Here is a 22,257-nt window from a genome sequence, read left to right on the forward strand (position 1 = left end):
GTGAAACCCTACTGACATTACTGGCTAGATTAAAATGTAGCAATTTTAGAATTTTGACTAAATTTATTATGTTTAGTTTTCTATGTTGTCATTTGGGCTACAGTTTTTTTTATGAAACATTGAATTATATTCATGATCGCAATTTGTAAACCAGGTAAGATCACAGGAATTGGATAATTCTTTGCTCCCTATGATCACCCATTGTAAGCAGTAAATGCCATGAAAACTCCATCATTGTGTTCAGACAATCCTCAAGAACTAGAAGAAACAAATACCCAAATTAGCCATATTAATAATTTACACTAGTAGCTGCATATTGTTGAAAGAGAACCAGTAGCGGGGCAAGAAAACTCCAAAAACTCCTTGTTAATATAGAAAAAACAAACCCCTACGTACATTTTGCATTAACTATGTAAGTCCTCTCCCTGATGAAGTGATGGGGATGATGGCAACCTTACATAGTTATTGCGAAACGTACGTCTCATGGTGGCAGGATCTGATCTATCCTGAAATCTATGTTAAGGGTATGTACCTATGATTACTTGCTCCTGTGTTTGGGTGGTGATTTGACTTCTGTCCACCATTGTCTCCATGGGCTTGGAACATAATTAAGCACTTTGCTGTAGGTAACAGATTTCTTATATTTACCATTTGCCCTACAGGGGTTTTCACATCTATTTCTCAATTTATTTGCTGCCACTTTTGTCGCATTTTTTAACTTGAGTATGTCTTTATCACTGTCTTTGTTCCAATAAAATATATTTTTGCATTCGGCACATTACACTCCCGTTTCTTCTGTTTATTCTTCGATCCTCATGAATTATGAAGATCAAATATTTTCTTTTTCGACATCTTATCCAATGTAGTCACGGAGTTATAAATGCAGAACGATAAACATTTTATTGTGCGTGGAACCGGTTAATAAATTAGCATTTAGTGTATACTACCATATCAAATAATGTATACAGAATATCTCCTTGTTTTCTTCCAAGGGAAATCCAGGCACAGAGGTTAACATGAGAGGTCACCGGCCAATTGTAGTCTTAAAGGAGTACATTGTCTCCAACTTGTTATCTTGCTGTTCCGATCACAAACACCAGCCGAGTTCTCAGCTACTTCTCCCTGCAAAGTCTCCTTTCATCTGCTCCATGGTGTAAACATCAACCAGCACAATCTCAGGCTAGGAAATGACTAATACGGAGCGATGCTTTGTGCATGTACAGTTTAGGCCTCCCTCGGCCAGCATTGCATACATTCTTTTGTTTTTAACGTTTCCTTTCTATGTGTAAATTGTTATGAAATTGTCAGGCAAACTGTTCTACAAACGAGTGTGTAAGACATTTCTATTGTTTTGACACGATGATATATTCGCGTATGGTGGCTGACATTGGACTGTCAGATACATAGACAGACTGATAGTTTACAGTCTCGAAAATCTGGATTAGATATCTGCCTCAGGAAAAAAATACTCTTCTATTGAGTTGTCTGGGATTATCAAATTAATTAAATATCCATTAGGAATAAGTCATCAAAGTCAGATCAGTGGTGGGTCCTATACCGAGCACCCCACCAGTCTACTAATACCTGATGCCACAGCTGTGAACAGTTCAGTGTATGGAGCCAGAACACAGCACCTCTGTACACTGTTTAGTGGTGGTTCTAGGGAACTGCAGCTCTGCTCCCACTGAAGTGAATAGGAACTGAGCTGCTAAGAACAGTCTCTACATAGTTTATGGAGCTGTGGTGTTCCAACTTGGTATACTGGGTACGCCCAATGGTAGTGGGAACTGCTGGCAGCTGACTGGCGGGCATGCTGGGTACGGCTGGACTGGGACAAAAAAGCAGCCCTGGCACACAAACACCACCAGCCCATATACTACATATACTAACAGACATCACCCCCGATCAGTGAATTTGCTTTTACGTTCTCATGCCCCTCACCATTCTCTTAAAGGAGTTATTTGGTGAGCCACATGTGAATGGTGCAGCAGTGTGTATGAACGACAACAGCTCCTTTTACATGGTGTGCCTCAGAGATCCGTTTCTGGGGATCTTGAGGGTCCAATCAGTCAGATTTCCAGAGATTGAAAAGTCATCTCCAATACAGAAGACAGGTGTTACGGCCGCAACAGCAGTGACCATTACAGCCGAGACATTGATGTGGACCACTGGATCACGAAGCTCGGGCTTACCCTGCAGGGGCATGACTAAGTATCTATCTGGTCTTTGCTAGAGCCTCTTGTGTCAGTATACGTGGAATGAAAGAAAAGAGTTTATCCAAGCTGTCTTGTAGATAGAGGAAATCACTCAGGAGAGGTAATCTTCGTGATTTTATTATTCAACGCGTTTCAGAGTCTACACAAGTCGTTCTTCAGGAATCAAAATAACTGATGACCCTCACAACTACCCTAGGTGAGTGCTCCTGTGCATATTATCTTATTTTCTACCTGGATAAGAAACCATCTGTGCTTTCTTTGTCTCTTCCAGAAATAATTTTAGAGCCTCTTGTCTTGAGTTTAGGTTTGTGCTGCAGATAACTGCCAGGTACAACACAGTAGAGCTAAGGCACGGGAGGGCCAACCAATCTTCATCTTTAAAATGATCACTCTCACTATGATTTTTGACTTGTTTAATGTTCCCTGGAACAGTCAGTTCCTTATTGACCACCGATGAAAAGAGTATGTTTAATATCTCAGCCTTGTCTTTGTCCTCTATAATTATCTTGTTATAATCTTTTATGGGGCCGATACCATCCTTTTTTTTTCCCTTTGGCATTGCTGTATTTATAAAAAAATGTGGGTGTCTTTGTTGATTTTTGTTTCAGTAGCTAATTTTTCTGGCTTGATTTCTTTTTTGCATTTCCTATTGAGAAATTTATACTCCTGAAATGCTATTTCTGTATTATTAGCCTTCAAGATTTTGAATGTCTTTTGCTTTTGTTTTATTTTACTTTGTACTGTCTTATTTATCCATAGTGGTTTCTTTTTATTCCTGGACATATTATTACCAGAGGGTATAATTTTTTTTACAGGACTCTACTAGTATATCCTTAAACTTGCCCCATTTATGTTCGTTATACCCAGTTACCATGACATTGTACCAATCTACACGATTAAGCTCTTTTCTTAATTTGTTATCAGATTTCCTAAAGTTCCAGGTTTTAGCATATCCCTTTCCAAATGTTTTACTGAATATTACATTGACTCTTACTATATTATGTTCACTGCTGCCCAACTGCTCCCGGACCTGTATAATTGAAATTTTATCTGGTATATTTGACAGGACCAAATCCAGCAAATTATCTCCCCTGGTTGGTTGATCTATCAACTGACAGAAGTAATTGTCTTGAATTGTAGATAAGAACATGCAGCTTTTAGCACAACCCGAAGATGCTATGTCCCACTGAATGTCTGCATTGGAATCCCCCAATTATTATTATTATTATTATTTGCTGGCTTTTCAGTTTGTTGCAACATTTGATCTTCTACCTGTCCAGCTATGTTAGGAGGCTTATAGCAAACTCCAGTTAGCAGATTTCCATTATTGCCCGACCCGTGTACATTTACCCATACTGACTCTACATTGTTGCAGCTCCCCCTAATGTTGTCATTGAGCACAGGTCTTAAGTTAGATTTGATATATATACACACCCCACCACCTTTTTTTTGTCCTTCCTGTCCTTTCTTAATGTGGTGTAACCCTCAACGTTTTTCATCTAGTCATGGCTCTTATCCAGCCATGTTTCCTTAATGCCCACCACATTGTAATCCATGGTTGATAGAAGAGTCTCCAACTCATTCATTTTGTTTAGAAGACCTCTTGCATTTGCTAGTAGACAATTAATACTATTAACACAGTTCTTACTCCTAACCTCCCTAATTTCCTTGCATGTCCCTGTCCTGACTCCTACTGTCTCACTCTGTCTTCTCTATCTGTCCCCTTTTTTGCACAACTACCCTCACTCCCTTCAGATGCTAATTTAAAAACTCTTCCATCCATCTGGCGATTTTTTTTCCCCCAGCCCAGCTGCCCCCTGCCCATTGAGTTGCAACCCATCCCTACCATAGAGCCTGTAGCAGACAGAGAATTCGGCCTAGTTCTCCATGAACCAAAACCCCTTCATCCTATACCAATTTCTAAGCCCTGTATTTATCTCCCTTAGCTCCCGCTGTATTTCTAGTGACGCTCGTGACACCGGTAATATTTCTGAAAACACCACCTTGGAGGTCCTGGACTTCAGGTTCTCTCTAAATTCCCTGTAACTATTTTTAAGGACCTTCCAGCTCCCTTTAACTTTGTCATTAGTACCAATGTGCACGATGACCACTGGATTTTCCCCAGCCCCACCCAGTAATCTTTCTTTCCGATCCACAATATGCCGAACCCAAGCCCCTTGCTGACAATAAACTGTTCGTCATTCATGACCCTGTCTGTCCGCCTAATTATAGAGTCCCCTACCACCAACCTCTGTCTGGCCTTTCCTGCTCTCCTATTTCCCTCCTTCCTACAGCCATCATTTTCCTGGTTGCTGGGAGCAATGTCCTGCTGTAGCAATCCCAGTCCTGGGCCTGCATTCCTAATATCAGCCAATCAGGCATATTTACTAGGTTGTGCCAGGTCAGGACTAGGCTCCTTGACACTTTTCCCCCTACCCCTTTTTCTAACTGTTACCCAGCTACCTACGTCTGGGTCTTTAACTTCCCCACATCCACCCTCCTCCATATCACTGGCCCCAGCCAGAGCATGCTCACTGAGCTCTAAACTCCTCTCCAGGTTTGCAATGCTCTTGAGTGTTGCAAGCTGCATATTTAGATCCATTACCTGGGCTTTCAAATATGTAACACGCTGACATTGAGTGCAGACATATTCACCCTTGAACTGCTGTTCAAGGCATGCACATATCTCACAAGATGCACACTTGGTTGCATTGTCCATGGAGCATATACTAAATGAGGATAAACAGTACAGATTAAAACAATGGAAAACTAGAAAGGTAACACCAAACTATACTCTTGTGTCAAACTATGATATTGTGTTCAACTATGCTATTCACTTGCTTTCCAGACAGCACTTAAATTGCAGCCTCGCCCGCTCAGAAGCCCTCGCTTGGTGTGACTGGAATTTGTAGATCTCTTACCAGCTAGCTATGGAAAAAATGGAAAATTCAGGCTGGTACCCGAACACAAGAACACAGTGGGGTACTGAAAGAGTGGAACAGATTCAGGCACTTGGACAGGGTTGGGTTTAAGATCAGGACTGGTTCAGGCATACCGAATCTGGAACAGGCTCCAGAGACCAGACAACCAGCTCATAGCTACAAGGCACACTGGCTATAGGAGACAAATGTTTCACAGGCACCTCCCAATAAGGAAGGGTGCTTTTAAATACCTGGCTCTTCAGGGTATGTGCTGGCCCTTTAAGAAGTGGTGACAGTGAGCTAGTGCACCTGAAGGGTGTAGCCAGAAGATCCATGTGGCATGCTCAGGTCCTGGGAGCCAGGAGCCACAGCTGGCACAGAAACAAGAGCAACAGCTGTGCGGCTGGGCAGGTGAGTACATTGGCCTCCCTGCCACATATTGTAACATCAGGATTTCTGCACTAGGTGATAACTTCCAAACTTGGGAAAACACATTTAAACAGCTTTTTCAAGAATTTGATTTTATTTGCCTATAGGGATATAGAAAGTAAAAACCAATATTCATCTATGCAAAATCCAACAACAGGACAGGAGAAGTGGTACTGTGCAGTGTGTATATATAGAATAATACAGATACTGAGAATTACACCCAGTATATAGGACAGGAGAAGTGGTACTGTGCAGTGTGTATATACAGAATAATAAAGAAACTGAGAATTACACCCAGTATACAGGACAGGAGAAGTGGTACTTGGTACTGTGCAGTGTATATGTACACAGACTAATACAGATACTGAGGATAACACCAGTATACGGGACAGGAAATTCTTTTTCTTTTTTTGGTTGGATGACTGCATAAAAATTGTTACTAAAACTTTTTGGATATACATTGCTCTTTAAATATGTATTATCCCTCACGGATTGGTGTGAATAGGACAGATATGCTCTAATATTTTCTCTTACGCATGTAATTCTAATCATATGAATTTGCATATTGATTGTGATGTCATTTTCCCATTTGGCATTGAATTTTTTATGCTATAAATAAGGACACCTAAGTCTGAAACGCAGGAGCAAACCATCGATTGCTTGTTTTAAACTGCATCATGTTTTTTAAAAAAATTTCAAAAACAATAAGCAAGTTTTCAGAAATACCGGATGAGCTGCTGGATTAACTTTTTTCTTGGTTTTTGTGAGAATTACACCCAATATATATTCAGGACAGGAGAAGTGTTACTTTGCAGTGTATATGTATACAAATATATATATACTATAGAATAAGGCTCAATTCATATAGCCAGTAATCATCCGTTAGAGCGAATCCAGCAGCAAACAGTTGGCAAAAAGTTGCCAAAGCACAACCTTCTTGTCCTTTTTGAAAAAAAATGTTTTTTGCAGTGTGATACATACCAGAGAAAACACGTGTCTTTGAAATAAAATGATTTTCTATATTCACCTGTCTCCAGCGCTGCAGTCTTCGGCGCTGCAGTCACTTCCTTCCGGGCCCACTCATTATGCTCATGAATATTCATTTCTCCGACAACCAGGAGGCAGCAGCACTGGAGACAGCAGCACCATTGACAGGTGAGTAAAAGGTTCCTGATCTCTGTGTGCTATCATGGATATCACACGGGGAACACACATGTGCCAAAATCATGGTATATGGATAGCCATATGCACCTTCAACAGGACTGTCAAAAACATGCATTTTTATCACAGACATGTGAAGAGGGCCTAAGGCAGTTAAAAGCCCATTATATTGAGATATTATTGTATTTCCTTTAACTCCTTCATGCTGTATGATAGATACATTTATTGTTATGGAGGGGCTTGCGTTCTGCGGAGCAAGACCAGGAGCTGAGTCCACTCCACACAGGGCAAGTGCCAGCTGTGCTACACAGCCAATATATGTATCTAACAGCAGCAATTGGAGCTATCTCTGATCACTGCTGTTAACTCTTTAAATGCTGTTGTCAATCACTGGCGAAGCCCCATTGTAACATGATCACGGGTTTGCTATTGCTATGTCAACACTCATGTGGAGCAAAGAACATGTGATCAAATGGTAAATTCATGTTCATGTCCCCTACAGATAGTAAAAGTTAAAGTGTAGAATAAAAAACCCCATAAAAATTCTAATCACCCTTCTTTTTCCAAGTTAAAAAAAAGAAATAAAAAAAGCAGGATTGGTATTGTGTTGCCTGTAAAAGTCTAATCTATGAAAATTCTAAAATGGTTTAGGAAATACCATAAATATCGTGAAGAAGTTAAGAATCAAAATGCCAAAACTACAGGTCACCCTGCAAACGACAAGCCCTCACACAGGTTCATTCACCCCCCAAAAAAATTGTGGATTTTTTTTTTTACTGAAATTGCATTTTTTCAACCATTTTGTCTCACTTGGAATTTTTCCTAACTGTCAGTGTAGGTGGCGGGTATTGACCTTCTATTCATGACAAACACAACTGTTTCTCGAACTCCAGTCCTCACGATCACCCAACAGATCATGTTTTGAGGATTTGAGTATCATCATTGCTTCAGAAATTGCCACAGAGTCTCCACCAGGGCAATACTAAGTAAATTCTAAAAACACAAGGCTTTTGGGAGACTTTTGGGAGGCTGTGAGGACTGTAGTTTTGGAAACACTGACCTATAATATGGAAAGATCATCAATATCATAAGGCCAGTCAACTCCTTTAACTCAAATTTCTCCAGTGCTCATACACCCCCGAAATACTGAATCTTCATATTGAGATTTTGGTTTGGCTTTTATCTTCGGTCATTTGTCAAGGTTCGATAAAGGGTCAATATTGACTTCTAGGATTGCTACTTCTAATAGGTGAGTCATGCTGAGTGAGGAGAAAGCAGGGGACAGTAGTTCCTAGACTGGCCTTAAGCCTAGGGAACCCTAGCTATCCCTAATCGCAAAGTTACATTTGAAAGTGAGGTTGTCTGAGCCACCTTCTTGGCCATGCTCCTGACCTGCTCTGATCTTATACCCCCTCCCCGAACCCCTGGGGAGGGCCAGGGCAGGAGTGATAAAGGCAACACAAATAAGGGGAAACCAAAACTCTGTCTCATGGCACACACACAGAGGTATAAGGCAATAAGAGCTTAGGAGAAAAAATGAGAGTAGGGAGGAAACAACAAGACAAAGGGAGAACACAACAACTCCAAGCACAAAACAATACAATCACTAGCAGGCATGGGACACAACAGCACACAGACCAACACAGCAATACACTATAGTCAGCATGAGAGGACATGTTCCACCATCCTAAATAAAAAGGGAGCCAATATGATAGGCCTCCTACAATCTGTAATCCCAGAAGTAACAAGCGGGCTAGCAGAAGTTAACTCTTGCTAGCCTGATCATGAATGAGCCCACAGCTAGTTGACGCACGAACCTGCCTGTGTAGCTCAGAAGAATCAGAGAAACCATAGGGTGTAGTATCAGTATCTGTAAAGTGAACAGCGTCTGATGCCGCCATGATAATCGGTGAGTTTTGGGCACAACTCCTAGTGACAAGATGGCTCTAAAGTTCAAGTTTTCTGAAGAGGCAATTTGCATATCTAGTGTGCATAGGTTCTGAGTTGTTAAAAAATAATGGTAATATTACATAAAGAGTTTTTATGTGACTGTAAGTCAAGTTTCAAATATTTAAAAAAAACTGACCCGCACATCCAATAAGTGTGAAAAGGTGCTAGCTGAAAAAATATAGTAACTATAAAATGCATACAGCTGCACACTAAGAAGCCAAGAATGTATAAGGGAACTCTTGTACTGCATTACTGCTATTGGAAAAAAGATATTTAGTTTATGTATTGGCCATTGCATTTGAGTCCGGTACCAACGGCAAGGTAATCTTTTTAAACCGGTAACCTAAAACATAAATACCATTATCTAGGTTAAAAACATCAGTGTCTGGGCAGTAAAGGGGGCTTTACACGCTATCGATATCGGTACCGATATCGCTAGTGCGCGTACCCGCCCCCATAATTTGTGCGACACAGGCATATCGCTGCCCGTCGCGCACAAAATCGCGCTCCCGCGTCACAAGGCTTATTTGCCCTGTGACGTCGCTCTGGCCGGCGATCCGCCTCCTTTCTAAGGGGGCTGGTCGTTCGGCATCACAACAACGTCACACGGCAGGCGTCCAATAGAAGCGGAGGGGCGGAGATGAGCGGGACGTAACATCCCGCCCACCTCCATCCTTCCGCATTGGTGGTGGAGGCAGGTAAGGAGATGTACCTCACTCCTGCAGTGTCACACACAGCGATGTGTGCTGCCGCAGGAACGAGGAACAACATTGCTAATGAGAGGTAAACGATTTTTTGTTTTAGGACGACCTCTCCACGGCAAACGTGGCTGCTTGGCTGCTTTTGCAATCGTTTTAGGTCGCACATAAGTGTCACTTGCTGCGATACTGGTAATGACGCCGGATGTGCGTCACTAACGATGTGACCCCGACGATCAAACATTAACGATATCATAGCGTGTAAAGCCCCCTTTATTCTAAAATCTAACTTGAAATGCCACTATTTGGACTAACCTTATACATTTTTGGCTTTTTAGTGTGCAGCTGTATGCATTTTATAGTTGCTATGTTTTTTCAGCTAGCACCTATTCACACTTGTTGGATATGCAGGTCAGTTTTTTTTTTAAATATTTGTATTGAGTCTTTTTCTGACTGAGAACTCCACCCTATAAACCTGGCTGTGTTCATAACCTTTATAGCAGGAGTCCAGCTGCCCAGACACGGAGGTTTGTCCAAATAGTGGCATTTCAAGTTAGGGTACCTTCACACTTAGCGATGCAGCAGCGATCCGACCAGCGATCTGACCTGGTCAGGATCGCTGCTGCATCGCTACATGGTCGCTGGTGAGCTGTCAAACAGGCAGATCTCACCAGCGACCAGTGAACAGCCCCCAGCCAGCAGCGACGTGCAAGCGACGCTGCGCTTGCACGGAGCCGCCGTCTGGAAGCTGCGGAGACTGGTAACTAAGGTAAACATCGGGTATGGTTACCCGATGTTTACATTAGTTACCAGTGTGAGCAGGGAGCCGCGCACACTGAGCGCTGGCTCCTTGCTCTCCTAGCTACAGTACACATCGGGTTAATTAACCCGATGTGTAATGCAGCTACATGTGCAGAGAGCAGGGAGCCGCGCACACTGCTTAGCGCTGGCTCCTTGCTCTCCTAGCTACAGTACACATCGGGTTAATTAACCCGATGTGTAATGCAGCTACATGTGCAGAGAGCAGGGAGCCGCGCACACTGCTTAGCGCTGGCTCCTTGCTCTCCTAGCTGCTGTACACATCGGGTTAATTAACCCGATGTGTACAGCAGCTACATGTGCAGAGAGCCGGAGCCGGCAGCACAGGCAGCGTGAGAGCTGCAGAGGCTGGTAACTAAGGTAAATATCGGGTAACCACCTTGGTTACCCGATGTTTATCTTGGATACAGCTTACCTCAGCTGTCAGACGCCGGCTCCTGCTCCCTGCTCGCTTCATTTGTCGCTCTCTTGCTGTCACACACAGCGATCTGTGTGTCACAGCAGGAGAGCGGCTTTGAAGAAAACGAACCAGGGCTGTGTGTAACGAGCAGCGATCTCGCAGCAGGGGCCAGATCGCTGCTCATTGTCACACACAGCGAGATCGCTAATGAGGTCACTGCTGCGTCACAAAAAGCGTGACTCAGCAGCGATCTCGGCAGCGAGCTCGCTGTGTGTGAAGCACCCCTTAGAGTTTTAGTCTAGCTGCCCAGCCAGACACATGTTTTTAACTTAGATAGTGGTATTTATGTTAGGTTCCCAGTTTACAGAGATTACCTTACCGTTGGTGGCTTAGATGCATTGGCCAATACATAAAATATCTCGTTTTTCCTATAGCAGTAATGCAGTACAAGATACATTTTTGGCTTTTTAGTGTGCAGCTGTATGCATTTTACTGTAAGTCAAGTTTCTCCATCCACCAATTGTAGGCTATGTGCACACAGCGTCATTTAGATGCTGGTGCGGCCACAAAGTTTTCACAGGAAAATGCAGGCAGTCATTTTCCTGAAATAGCTTGACCAGTGATTTTGCTCTTCTTGTGTCAACTTTCATGTTATAGTGTTAAAGAAGTTGTTCACTACTTTTACATTAATGGCCTTTCTTCAGGATAGGTCATCAATGTGTGATCAGCTGGGGTCCGACATCCTGTGGCCCGGTGATCAACTGTTCTCAGTGTTGGCGGGGGTGGCAAGCAGCCGGAAATACTGAGTTCCTGAGCTGCCCCATTAATTGATGGTGACTACGACCGGGTGCTGCACATCCAGCTTCTATTCAAATCAATAGCAGGCGGATGTGCAGTACTTGGTTGCGGCCCCTATCAGTTGACATTGCAACTCCTGATCTGAGGATTTCCGACTGCCTGTTGCCACCACTGGCACCGAGAACAGCAGATCAGTGGGGGTGCTGGGTGTCAGACCCTGGTTGATCAGTGATGACCTCTCCTAAGGATAGGCCATCAATGAAGACAACCTCTTCAAATATAGAGAAAGATCGGCTTCCAAGCTGAAGTACCCAAAGAATGAGCATAATCGCTTCATGGTTTCTGAACATGTGTAAGCACTCTTGGAGAACCTTTTCAGATAGATTCAGGGCGGAATCCTCCTGAGAAAGACTCCGTGTACACAAACCCTTATATACTGTAGCTGCTATTAATACCGGTCTATGCCCTTGAATGAAGGTACGTGATACAGAACAGCACATGCCGTATTGCTGAGTGATTTAATCTTCCAATCAAAATATATGCTGTAACCGAGAACAGAGATTTCTCAGCGGGTGCACTGGACAGTGGTTGAATAGATTGTGTGTTGAGAGGGCCTCTGTGTGATCTTGCTAGTTGGAAGATGATGACAGCCTGGAAGCCATGGCTGAGGTAAAAGGCCGCAGATCAGTTCTTACAGTCAGCCGAGCAGTTAAACCCTGAGACTAAACAGGAGTCATGAAAAAGCAGTTTGCAAAAGTATGTCTGAACTCATTAAGAGTCAAAGGGAACAATGCGAAGGCTTTGGCAATCAGGGTAATTTCAAGGCTGTTTGGTCATTAATCATTCTTTGACAATCTGAAGGGCCCAGTCACTCTTTAAAAGCTCAGCTGTCTGAGAAAAAAGTAACCAGAGACCTGAGGTAAAGTTACAGCCTCATCAGGACCCGCCTGTAACACAGGGCCAGCGCTCAATAGTTCCTAGGCAGAAATGACTGTATAGGAAAACTCGGGCAGATGAGCAACTTTTCATTCTGTGCAAATACTGAGACTTATGTTTATTAGTAACATTCCCGGGGCTGATGAAGATTCTACACGGACAAGTGCTAAATGAAAGCTGTTCTCCTGTAGTAATCATCATAATCAGAGGCTCAATCAAAGCTATACTAAGGCATTGGGTGTAATACCTCAGGATGACTGTGTCTAGGCCTCTTTCACACATCCGTGAAAAAACCACACACGTTTTGCACGGACGTGTAAAAGGTACGTATGGCCCTCCATGTGCCGTGATTTTGACATATGCGTGTTCTCCATGTGCTATCCGTGACATTACATGGAGAACAGGAACTTAATGCTCACCTGTCCCTGGTGCTGCTGTCCGTGGTGCTGATGTATTTCGCTCTGCGGTCTCCGGCACTGCTGCTGCTGCTTCCGGTCTTTGGTGCAGTGAATATGTGATGAGCATAATGAGCGGTGGTCGGAAGCAAGTGACAGCAGGGCCGAGGACAGACGGTGAGTGTAGAAATTATTATTATTATTTATTTATAGAGCACCATTAATTCCATGGCGTTGTACATGAGAAGGGGTTACATACAGAATACATATACAAGTTACAGTAGGCAGACTAGTACAGAGGGAAGAGGGCCCTGCCCTTGCGGGCTTACATTCTATAGGATTTTGGGGAGGAGACAGTAGGTGGGGTTTAGGTCGGTCGGCAGCTCCGCATGGTGGTCATCCGGCAGCTCCGCACGGTGGTCAGGCGGCAGCTCCGCACAGTGGTGAAGCAGCGAGGTCATTGTAGATTATAGGCATTTCTGAACAGATGAGTTTTCAGGTTTCGTTTGTAGCTTGCAAGGGTAGCAGATAGTCTGACGTGTTGAGGCAGTGAGTTCCAGAAGACTGGGGATGCTCGGGAGAAGTCTTGGAGTCGGTTGCATGAGGAGCGAATGAGATAGGAGGAGAGAAGGAGATCTCGGGAGGACCGGAGGTGGCGTGTTTGGGTGTAGTGGGAGATTAGTTCAGAGATATATGGAGGAGACAGATTATGGACAGCTTTGTAGGTCAGTGTCAGTAGTTTGATATGGATAAGGTGGAAGATTGGGAGCCAGTGGAGGGACTTGCAGAGAGGAGAAGTGGGGTGGTAGTGAGGTGAGAGGTAGATCAGTCGGGCAGCAGAATTAAGGATGGACTGGAGAGGGGCAAGCGCGTTAGCAGGGAGGCCGTAGACGAGGATGTTACAGTAATCGAGGCATTTTAATTCACAGAAACGTGGTTTCTAAAGGCCCCGTTACACGCAACGACATTGCTAACGAGATATCGCTGGGGTCACGGAATTTGTGACGCACATCCGGCCTCGTTAGCGACGTCGACGTCGTTGTGTTTGACACTTACAAGTGACCGCTAACGATCCCAAATACTCACAAAATCGTTGATTATTCACACGTCGTTCATTTTCTAAATATCGTTACTCGTTCTGGACGCAGGTTGTTCGTTGTTCCTGAGGCAGCACACATCGCTACACGTGACACCCCGGGAACGACGAACAACAGCGTTCCTGCGTCCTCCAGCAACGAGGTGGGAGTGATGTTCATGCGGCTGCTCTCCGCCCCTCCACTTCTATTGGTGGCCCACTGTGTGACGTCGCTGTGACGCTGCATGAACCGCCCCATTAAAAAAGAGGTTGTTTGCCGGCCATAGCAATGTCGTTAGGAAGGTATGTTCGTGTGATGTGTACCTGCGATATTGTTAGCCACGGGCAGCAATTTGCCCATGACGCACACACGACGGGGGCGGGTGCGATCGCTAGCGTGTAAAGCGGCCTTTACCTCATTCATATCAGATCTGTGCAGGGCTACTCACAAAAGTCACTATCTGGACACCTGCTCCCTCATAGCTGTTTGCTAGACTAAGTGCTAATGCACCACGCTGGAGTACAACTGTGAGCGACATATCACGGGCTTGCGAGCTACATGTAGCTCCTGAGCTACAGGTTGGGGACCCCTGGTATAGTGTACATTGTGGCAATCTGGGTATGGGTCACATTCATACTGCGCTCTGCACTAAGCAGGGTTTCTGTTCTAATCTCTGAAAAATGTGATTAAATGGAACCCAAGACAAACCCATGGACTACAATGGGGCAGACAGAGTCATTTTGTACTCAGTCAGTCCTCTGTTCTGGCAGAGTCTGGCAAAAAGAGATGGATACCACCAGAACAGAGGCCAGACAGAGAGTAAAAAATGACTTTATCTGATAGTGAATGACTTTAGGGTGCTTTACATGCTGCGACATCACTAACGATATATCGTTGGGGTCACGTAGTTAGTGACGCACATCTGGCGCCGTTAGCGACATTGCAGCGTGTGACATCAAGGAGCGACGATCAACGAGCACAAAAACGTGAAAAATCGTTGCTCATTGACACGTCGCTCCTTTTCCAAATATCGTTGCTGCTGCAAGTACGATGTTGTTCGTCATTCCTGCGGCAGCACACATCGCTATGTGTGACACCGCAGGAACGACGAATATCTCCTTACCTGCGTCCACCGGCAATGAGGAAGAAAGGAGGTGGGCGGCATGTTCCGGCCGCTCATCTCCGCCCCTCCTCTGCTATTGGACAGCTGCCGTGTGACGCCGCACGAACCGCCCCCTTAGAAAGGAGGCTATTCGCCGGCCAGAGCAACGTCGCAGGGAACGATGTTGTGCGCCACGGGCAGCGATTTGCCCGTGTCGCCCAACCGACTGGGGCGGGTATGCTCGCTAGCGATATCGGTACCGATATCGCAGCGTGTAAAGTACACTTTTGTCTTGGGTTCCAATTAATCCCGTTTTTCAGGCATTAAGACGAAAACCTCAACATAAAGCTCAGCATAGAGCACTGTGTCGCGGGCGGAGGAGGGGACGCTGCGCTCTCCCACTGCTCGGGTCCGGCTGCTGCTGCTGCTGCTCGGTGGTGGCGCGAGCGGTGGGCCGGATCCCGGGGACTCGAGCGGCGTTCCTCGCCCGTGAGTGAAAAGGGGTTTGGTTTTGGGGATTTATTGTCCGTGACGCCACTCATGGTTGTGGTGAAATTGGTGACACCACCGCTGCTCTGGACGGGGATCCCGGGAGCAATGACAGGGAGCAGCTTGGATGTTGGTTCTCGCCTCCGTGGGTAGGGGGTTGGTTGACCCGGGACCCGGTGATGGGATAGGGATGGATGTCAGGCGGGTTACGGGGCCTGGTGAGGTGTAGGGTCGCGGGGGCAGCGCTGTTCCGCACGGCACGGTGGTACTCACTCAGCCAATCATGAGCACAAAGTCTCCGGTAAAACAAACGGCTGGATGGACGGGTCCCACAGACGGCTGCGGTGTTTCTCCTCCCGGCAGGTTGATGGTGACTGCCTTTCCCTGCACCCGTGTAGTGTAGACGGCTCCAATGGGTTCCCACCGGTAACCCGCTCCCCAGCTTGGATATGTGCTGAAGGAGCCCCTTTTGCCCGCAGGCTCTGGCCCTGGGAACTGTAGCTTTGGCGGTGACTGTGTTTCCCTCTAACGGTTGGACTGTTGCCTTCTATCGGGACTTGGCTGCTGGGAAACCCCGGAGGTTCCCTTCGCTAACGGATTTGACAATTTCAGCGGCGACTCCTAGCCTTGTCGGGGTCCGTAAGCCCTGCCGATTGGTGCTGGCTTCTCTTTGCGTACCGGTCCGGTACCGCCCGTCCACGGTCCTTACGGCTAGCTCCAATAAGCCTCTCCTGCAGACGGTCACCACCGTCTGCCAACCTTGCTGCTCCGTCCGGGCCACACACCCGGACAAACTTCAGACTGCTCTTTTACCACCTCACTTCTCCACTTCCAAACTAATCTGCTCTGCTTTTCCCGCCTCCAGGACTGTGAACTCCTCGGTGGGCGGGACCAACCACCTGGCCCACCCCCTGGTGTGAACATCAGCCCCTGGAGGGAGGCAACAAGGATTTTTGTTTGACTTAGGTGTGCCTGACTGGGGTGTGGGGTGTGTTGAAGTAGTACCTGTGACGTCCTGACTTGTCCAGGGCGCCACAATTGCATGAATGTGAACTCGGTCTTACTCAAATTGACAGGAAACCATAATCATTTACATTGTGACAAATAGTTCTGTTATTTTGAGAAACCTCTACAAAGCGCTCTGCATAGAGCCTACAATGAATGAGACCCTGCCCCAAGTCATATTTTAGGAAACATTTCTGTCATGTGTTATATTTTGAACATTTTTAAAATCCATCAAGATTTCTGAATAGAACAGTTTTGGTAAACTTTATTCCTCATACAGTCTATGGCTGATTTAATCTTCTGCAATGTTCAAAAAGTCACCAGACATTTTTTTCTGTGCAAAATGGCTAATTCGCCCTTGGATGACGTTATCATTATCACATCTTTCAGACTGGCCACCAAAGTTCAGCCCATTCACCATCATAGCTTCTATTAAAATAAAATTAGCCCACCATAACTTGCTGCCCACTTCCACCTTACCGCCAACCACAATATCACAGCTGTGACAATAATGTACCAATCTGATTTGATTTACATGGCCTTTTATTCTGACTTTTTATATATATATTTTTTTTTATTACATGTTCCTGCAACAATGAAGCATTACCTGGACTGTGCATTATATTACCTCCTACCGCAAGTGAGAACTGTAGTCCAACTGCCCTGAGAGACCTAAGTTTGCTTGTTTCATAAGGAGAAGGTGTACCGCCCCGGGGCTCGGCCGACTGCCGAGCCGCTCGGATCCATGCTTGTCGATGGGTGGCTCGAGCTCCTGACGGACCCCGGGGTCAAGTCGCTCTGAAAGAGGATTGGCGCTACACGTAGGGACTTCAGTGGGGAGGTCCACGGCCGGAGCCGCGGTTGTTTGTAGGGGGATTTGAGTTTGTGACGCCACCCACGGGTTGTGGTGAATGAGATGGACACCACCGCTGCCGTTGACTAGGCTCCCGGGGACGGTGTTGCGCAGCTTGGTGTTGACCCCTCCGTGGGTAGGGGGATGATGGTCCCGGGGGCCCGAGGGATGGTTCTGAGGCGGGGAAATGGATGAGCGCTGGGGTGTCGGTGCGGTGCGCGGCCCGGAGGCACTGTTGTACTCACTATTACAAACACGCTGGAGTCTCTGGTAAACCAAACAAGATGGTGAACGGTGCCCGCAGCCGGCTGCAGTTTTCCCCTTAACAGGTTGGTGGTTTCCGCCTTTCTCCTGCACCTTACTTATGTTGAAAACGTCGACTCCTATGCCTGAGCAACGGTAGTCCGCTCCCCAGCTTGGTATGTACTGGGAGAGCCCTCTTTGCCCGCAGACGCTGGCCCCTCGGGTCTCTATGCCTGGGCGGTGGCGTTACCCTAATGGTTGGGCTGTTGTCTTCAGTCGGGTCTTAGGTGGGATAGGTCCTAAAGTCCAGTCCTCAATCAGTTGATTTGACTCAGCCCGGTTGTTTCTGGGCCTCGTGCTGGGTCTGAGTACCCCTCCTGGTGCTCCGGTTTCCAATCGGTTCCCCGGTTCGGTACCGGCGGGCCCCCGCCCGTGCCCGGTCCCTACGGTTCCACCGGCTGTAATCCTAGCTCCTGCAGGCGGCCACCACCGTCTGTCTCCTTGCCAGAGGTGACTGGGCTCCAACCCAGACACCTGTTGTAGACTATGGCAGACCTAGGCACAGCTCTGCCCTTGAACTTCACTTCACTTCACTGTCAAGACTAGACTAGACTATTGTTTTTCCCGCCTCGGGGCCTGTGAACTCCTCAGTGGGCGGAGCCAACCACCTGGCTCCGCCACCCCTGGTGTGAACATCAAACCCGGAGGAAGGTGACAAAGGTTTTGTAGTTTGGCTACTGTCACCTTACTAAGGGGGGGGCGTGTGTGTGTATGGGACTACCTGTGACAACTTGGCTAGTCCAGGGCGTCACATTCCCCCTTGGTTTAATGCAGACTGTCTGCGGGCTGCCCGTCCACCATTGGTTTATTTTGTTGCTTTGTAACTGGAAAAGATTAAGACATATTTACAAATATAATAACTTTTGTACAAACTTCAAGGATATTTTTAAATCTTCCCTTACGGGAGGCACACTCTTAAATGTTGCAAAAATATAACATTTTTATTAACACGGGAACGGGACCGGGTCCTTCTGTTTTCCCACCCAAACAAACCTAGCCTTGATGCTGCCCCTAAGAAATGGGCAGCATCCCTTTTCCCCAGTCCAGGAACGGGCCCAGGTTTGCTTTACGGGACTTTGCTGCCGGCGCAGCCTCCTCCAGTCACTTTCCCACAGTCCACTACAGGGCAGCACGAGTCCCCAATGCCACATTTACTCACAGTGACACTGTCCACAAAGACCCCGTTCTCCACTGCCTACGGTGCGGGAACAGTGAATCAGGCTCTGTAACGGGAACTGTCCTCGCTCCTCACAACTCCCTGCCGTCCTCCACCAGGGGCTCCGACCCCTGATGGCGCCCACCGGGACTCCAACCGCAGCGGCGTTCAACAAGTCGGGCAGGGTCCAGCTCCTTCCACCCGGCGTACCGGATGGCGTCTCCCGGGAAAATGGGGATGTTCAACAAAGGAACACGGGATTTCATAGCAGTGGATCCTTAAAACATTTAAAACTTGTAAAACTTGCAACTTCAGGGCGGCCACCACCGCAGGGGACCGTACTGGCCGACGGTCTGACGATCAATCGGGCTTCCCATCCAGGTGCAGTATTTCCCTGGGCTGTAAACTTCCAGCGGGAATGGCGGCGGGGGCAGCGTACATGGTACCTCTTCCTCCATGAGTTGTACTACCTCGGGCTCGCTGGTCATGGTACTGGCAGGCTCCAGCTCCCAGCTGATGGACGACATCGGGGTCTGCGTTGCTTTATCTCGGCGCTGCATGGCTGCGGCGGCCCTCTGCTCACGGGCCCACACCACAGCAACCATCCTCCGCACCTCTGCTTTCCAGTCGAGCACCTGCTGCAAACTTTGCGCCCTCACCTTCACGCAGAATCGACCCAGCTCCCGCTCCAACCAGGCAGCGGTTCCGGCGGGGAGCTCGCCCGGGCTGCATCCTCGTCCTCAAAGGCTACTCCGCCTCTGCTGCTTCTGGGTCCCGCCGCTCCAGCGGCGGGCGCCTCTCCGGCCCCATCCGGGAACGTCGACATTTTTCCATGCGTCCCCCCGTGGTCTTTTCGGGGCACTCTGCTTGCTTTCTGCACCTCTCTGCTCTCAGGGGGCGGGGCTTTACTTTCGCGCCCTTTTTGCTTGGAGAAAAAGGCTTGGGCCGGAAACTTTGCGCCACTGGATAGTGACAAGATGGCGGATTCTGCAATTTTTCAACGGGGACTCCGCTGACGATAACTTCAAGGTGCACTTCCACAGGTAAGTGGATGGGTTCAATCCTGTTCGTGACGCCAGAAGAGTCAATGTGTACCGCCCCAGGGCTCGGCTGACTGCCGAGCCGCTCGGATCAGTGTTCGTCGGTGGGTGGCTCAAGCTCCTCACGGACCCGGGTGTCACATCGCTCTGAAAGGGGATTGGCGCTACATGTAGGGACTTCGGTGGGGAGGTCCACGGCCGGAGCCGCGGTTGTTTGTAGGGGGATTTGAGTTTGTGACACCACCCACGGGTTGTGGTGAATGAGATGGACACCACCGCTGCCGTTGACTAGGCTCCCGGGGACGGTGTTGCGCAGCTTGGTGTTGACCCCTCCGTGGGTAGGGGGATGATGGTCCCGGGGGCCCGAGGGATGGTTCTGAGGCGGGGAAATGGATGAGCGCTGGGGTGTCGGTGCGGTGCGCGGCCCGGAGGCACTGTTGTACTCACTATTACAAACACGCTGGAGTCTCTGGTAAACCAAACAAGATGGTGAACGGTGCCCGCAGCCGGCTGCAGTTTTCCCCTTAACAGGTTGGTGGTTTCCGCCTTTCTCCTGCACCTTACTTATGTTGAAAACGTCGACTCCTATGCCTGAGCAACGGTAGTCCGCTCCCCAGCTTGGTATGTACTGGGAGAGCCCTCTTTGCCCGCAGACGCTGGCCCCTCGGGTCTCTATGCCTGGGCGGTGGCGTTACCCTAATGGTTGGGCTGTTGTCTTCAGTCGGGTCTTAGGTGGGATAGGTCCTAAAGTCCAGTCCTCAATCAGTTGATTTGACTCAGCCCGGTTGTTTCTGGGCCTCGTGCTGGGTCTGAGTACCCCTCCTGGTGCTCCGGTTTCCAATCGGTTCCCCGGTTCGGTACCGGCGGGCCCCCGCCCGTGCCCGGTCCCTACGGTTCCACCGGCTGTAATCCTAGCTCCTGCAGGCGGCCACCACCGTCTGTCTCCTTGCCAGAGGTGACTGGGCTCCAACCCAGACACCTGTTGTAGACTATGGCAGACCTAGGCACAGCTCTGCCCTTGAACTTCACTTCACTTCACTGTCAAGACTAGACTAGACTATTGTTTTTCCCGCCTCGGGGCCTGTGAACTCCTCAGTGGGCGGAGCCAACCACCTGGCTCCGCCACCCCTGGTGTGAACATCAAACCCGGAGGAAGGTGACAAAGGTTTTGTAGTTTGGCTACTGTCACCTTACTAAGGGGGGGGGCGTGTGTGTGTATGGGACTACCTGTGACAACTTGGCTAGTCCAGGGCGTCACATTCCCCCTTGGTTTAATGCAGACTGTCTGCGGGCTGCCCGTCCACCATTGGTTTATTTTGTTGCTTTGTAACTGGAAAAGATTAAGACATATTTACAAATATAATAACTTTTGTACAAACTTCAAGGATATTTTTAAATCTTCCCTTACGGGAGGCACACTCTTAAATGTTGCAAAAATATAACATTTTTATTAACACGGGAACGGGACCGGGTCCTTCTGTTTTCCCACCCAAACAAACCTAGCCTTGATGCTGCCCCTAAGAAATGGGCAGCATCCCTTTTCCCCAGTCCAGGAACGGGCCCAGGTTTGCTTTACGGGACTTTGCTGCCGGCGCAGCCTCCTCCAGTCACTTTCCCACAGTCCACTACAGGGCAGCACGAGTCCCCAATGCCACATTTACTCACAGTGACACTGTCCACAAAGACCCCGTTCTCCACTGCCTACGGTGCGGGAACAGTGAATCAGGCTCTGTAACGGGAACTGTCCTCGCTCCTCACAACTCCCTGCCGTCCTCCACCAGGGGCTCCGACCCCTGATGGCGCCCACCGGGACTCCAACCGCAGCGGCGTTCAACAAGTCGGGCAGGGTCCAGCTCCTTCCACCCGGCGTACCGGATGGCGTCTCCCGGGAAAATGGGGATGTTCAACAAAGGAACACGGGATTTCATAGCAGTGGATCCTTAAAACATTTAAAACTTGTAAAACTTGCAACTTCAGGGCGGCCACCACCGCAGGGGACCGTACTGGCCGACGGTCTGACGATCAATCGGGCTTCCCATCCAGGTGCAGTATTTCCCTGGGCTGTAAACTTCCAGCGGGAATGGCGGCGGGGGCAGCGTACATGGTACCTCTTCCTCCATGAGTTGTACTACCTCGGGCTCGCTGGTCATGGTACTGGCAGGCTCCAGCTCCCAGCTGATGGACGACATCGGGGTCTGCGTTGCTTTATCTCGGCGCTGCATGGCTGCGGCGGCCCTCTGCTCACGGGCCCACACCACAGCAACCATCCTCCGCACCTCTGCTTTCCAGTCGAGCACCTGCTGCAAACTTTGCGCCCTCACCTTCACGCAGAATCGACCCAGCTCCCGCTCCAACCAGGCAGCGGTTCCGGCGGGGAGCTCGCCCGGGCTGCATCCTCGTCCTCAAAGGCTACTCCGCCTCTGCTGCTTCTGGGTCCCGCCGCTCCAGCGGCGGGCGCCTCTCCGGCCCCATCCGGGAACGTCGACATTTTTCCATGCGTCCCCCCGTGG

Source organism: Anomaloglossus baeobatrachus, chromosome 4 (assembly GCF_048569485.1).
Source record: "Anomaloglossus baeobatrachus isolate aAnoBae1 chromosome 4, aAnoBae1.hap1, whole genome shotgun sequence".
Lineage (NCBI taxonomy): Eukaryota > Metazoa > Chordata > Amphibia > Anura > Aromobatidae > Anomaloglossus > Anomaloglossus baeobatrachus.